Source organism: Gossypium hirsutum, chromosome A02 (assembly GCF_007990345.1).
Source record: "Gossypium hirsutum isolate 1008001.06 chromosome A02, Gossypium_hirsutum_v2.1, whole genome shotgun sequence".
Classification (NCBI taxonomy): Eukaryota; Viridiplantae; Streptophyta; class Magnoliopsida; order Malvales; family Malvaceae; genus Gossypium; species Gossypium hirsutum.
The window spans coordinates 22,556,665-22,560,533 of NC_053425.1; the positions used below are offsets into that span (position 1 = coordinate 22,556,665).

Genomic DNA, 3,869 nt, shown 5'->3' on the forward strand with positions numbered 1-3,869 from the left:
AACAAGAACATCTTCAATGATACCCCTAGGAAATCTAATGGTTTTATGAGCCAATTGAATGCCCATCCTAGTTTGTTTGGGTTTCCAAAGACCTAGCTGTTTAAACATTTTATAAGGCATAACATTAATGCTTGCCTCTAAGTCAGCCAATGCATTATGAACATCTAAACTACCAATTAAACAAGAAATCGTAAAACTCCCTGGATCTTTCAATTTTTTGGGTAGCTTATTCCGTAATATGGCTGAGCAAACTGCATTCAACTCCACATGCGACACCTCATCCAATTTTTGTTTGTTTGCTAGAAGCTCCTTTAAAAATTTGACTGCATTTGGCATCTGCGAGAGAGCTTCGATAAATGATAAGTTAATATGAAATTTCTTTAATAGTTTAAGAAAGTTACCAAATTTTTCATCTGTACGGTCTTTCCTTGTCGTATTGGGGTATGGAACCCGTGGTTTGTACTCTTTACTTATCGTTTTCTGGTCATTGTGGTTCACCTCACCCTTACCTTTACTTACCACAGTTTCTTGCCTCAGTTCTGGTTTAAGTGCAACTAACCCTTCCTTGTCATGAGTGGTAATCACATTGAGTTGTTCCCTTGGGTTATATTCATGTTACTCGGGAAACTACCTTGTGGTCATTCAGAAATCAATTTGGCGAGTTGGCCTATCTGAGTTTCGAGCCCTTGGATTAACGCTTGCTGATTCTTAAGGGCAGTCTCGGTATTCTGGAAACGAGTTTCTAACACTGAGATGAATTTTGTTTGCTTCTCCTCAAGGTTCGACTTTTTCTCTTGTTGGTAGGGTGGTTGCTAAAAGCCTGGAGGTGGTGGTCTCTGATTCCCTTGGCCTCCCCATGAGAAATTTGGGTGGTTCGTCCAACCTGCATTGTAAGTATTACTATAAGGATTATTTTGAGATCGAGGATTATTACCCATGTAATTTAACTGTTTGTTCTCCATGTTGTGGCCATAGGGTGGGTATTCTGAATTGCTTGATCCACCTCCACTTGCTTGGCACTGCATTACTGGGTGAACCTGTAAAGAACTAAGAAAACCATAAATTTTCTTTATCAAGAGTTCTACCTGATTAGAGAGCATCGTGACTGAATCGACGTTATAAACATCGGCTGTTTTCGTTGGCTTTATCCTCATGACTTGCCACTGATAATTATTCGGTGACATCTCTTCTATAAATTCATAAGCATCTTCAGGTGTCTTACTATTGATGGTTCCGCCAGTGACTGCGTCAACCATTTGTTGAGTCGAATGATTCAGGCCATTATGAAACGTTTGAACCTGTAGCCAGAGTGGTAACCCATGGTGAGGGCATCTTCTCAAGAGGTCTTTGTATCTCTCGCATGCATTGTAGAGTGTTTCTAAATCCATCTACACAAAAGAAGAGATATCATTACGTAATTTAGCTGTTTTAGCCGGTGGAAAATATTTTAATAAAAACTTTTCGGTCATTTGTTCCCAAGTAGTGATTGACCCCCATGGTAACGAATTCAACCACTGTTTAGCTTTATTTCTCAATGAAAAATGGAATAACCGAAGGTGAATGGTGTCATCAGAAACGCCATTAATTTTAAATGTATCACATAGTTCCAAAAAGTTTGCCAAGTGAGCATTGGGATCTTCGTCCTGCAAACCATCAAACTGAACAAATTGATGTATCATTTGAATTGTGTTAGGTTTCAGTTCAAAAGTATTTACAGCTACAGCAGGTCTAACTATGCTTGATTCAGTTCCTGTTAAAGAAGGTTTAGCATAATCATACTTAGTGCACGGAGCAGGATTTTGATTAATAGCAATAGCAGGAGGTAGTAGATTTTCTTGGTTTTCAGCTATCTCCTCGGTTGTGGTAGAAGTATCGTCCTCTTGCTCTTCCTCTATGTATCGTAAGCTTCACCTTTTTTCTCTCCAGTTTCTGCGAACTGTGCGACTGATCTCACTATCAAACAGTAATTCCTGACAGGTTTCTTCTGGTCATAAACTAGAAAAACCTGTTAGAAGAAGATAAATGAAGAATTAGAAAAAAAATAAAAAAATAAAATGCAATAAAAGTAAAATGGCTAAAGTAATAAAAATCGTGTGTTCCTAATATCCTAGTTCCCCGGCAAGGGCGCCAAAAACTTGTTACGTGATATTCACGATAGGTTTTAAATATTTATAATTAATCGTTCTTGGAACTAACTATTATCACGATGAAGGCAAGTGTACCTATCGAACAGTAGTATAGCTTTAGCAAGACCGGATTGTCGAACCCAAAGGAACCATGAGTACTAGTATTTACTTCCTTTTTATTATCTAGCCTAAAAATTAAGAGGTTTGGTTATCTAAACTAATTACTAAACTTAGAATGCACAAAGAGAAATTGGGGAAAAGCTTTTGGGAAAATTTGATTGATTAAGACAATACCCAAGGAAAAATGCACCTAAACTTCACTTGTTATTTGACTCTGAATCAGACGATTTATTCATTTGACTTGATCTGTAGAAATCCCTAAGTTATATTATTATCTCTCTCGAGACTAATAACATTTAACCCTAGTTTGATAATTAAAATCTCTTTCTAATTAACACCCTAGAATTACATTAACTTGATCTATGGATTCCCTTATTAGGTTTCACCCTAATCCGGCAAAATCTTGTCACCCTATCTCTAGGCGTGCAATCAACTCTGCTTAATTATGACAAATTTACTCTTAGACAGGGTCTATTCCTCCTCTGAATAAGAGTGTTAACTCGAATCAATATCCTGGAATATTAAAACAAGAATTCAGAACACATAATTAAGAACAAGTCAAATATTTATCATACAATTCAGATAATAATAACAAGATCCGTCTTAGGTTTCATTCCCCTTATGTATTTAGGGGGTTTAGTTCATGATTATGGAAGAAAACATCTCAGAAGAATAATGAATACAAAACATAAAGAAAACCCAAAACCCCTGAATGGAAATTGAAGGGAGATCTTCAGTCTTGATGATGAATTTTGCTTCTGGAATGGACCAATCGGCTTCCATTGAGTAATTCCTTGCCTCCTACTCTCTGTCCCCCTTCCTAAGTGCCTCCTCAGGTGTTTAAATAGGCTTTAGAATGCCTAAGAGCCCTCAAAATTGGCCTTTTCCGAATAGGGCTATACTTGGGCTCGACAGGGACATGCCCGTGTGCGATTACTCTAGCCCATGGTCAAGGCTGTTGAATAGGCACGGACGTGTAGTCTACCCATGTAATTCATGCTTCAATCCTACCAAAGAGACACAGCCGTGTGACACGCCCGTGTAAGGAAGTCCAGGCCATGTTAATTTCCTATGTGGGTCCATTTTCTCCGTTTTTAGCCTATTTCTCGCTCTTTTTACTCTCTTATGCTCACCTAAGTATAAAACATGGAATTAAAGAATTAGGAGCATCGAATTCACCAAATCTAAGGAGAAATCATCCAGTAATATGTTAAGCATGCGATAAAAATATGTATAAATTATGATTTATCAGGGTGAAATCACATGAGATGGGTCCAATCTATATCTACACAACATAGATACATGGAATACATCGTGAATCATTTCTAATTCGGATGGCAGTGCTAAGTGGTAGGCTAAGGGTCCAACTTTCTTAGTAATCTCGCAGGGTCCAATAAACCTTGGACTCAGTTTGCCTTTTCGACCAAGTCTCAAGTCCTTTTCTATGGAGATACTTTCAAGAACACTTTGTCTCCAACTTGAAATTCAATCTCTTTTCTTTTCAAATCAGCATATGACTTTTGCCTATCCAATGCCGCTTTCAAAAAATTACGTATCACTTTAACATTTTCTTCAGTTTCCTTGATCAAATCAACTCTATGAATCTGGTGTTCTTTGAGTTCT

The 3,869-nt window shown here is 37.7% G+C and overlaps 1 non-coding gene across 1 annotated transcript; it reads left to right on the forward strand.

The window, feature by feature from the left end:
- Positions 1–1,314: 1,314 nt before the first annotated feature.
- LOC121216391 (small nucleolar RNA R71) lies at positions 1,315–1,421 on the forward strand. Its single transcript, XR_005912580.1, has one exon. It is a non-coding gene; the product is annotated as a small nucleolar RNA R71 (small nucleolar RNA).
- The last annotated feature ends 2,448 nt before the right edge of the window (positions 1,422–3,869 follow it).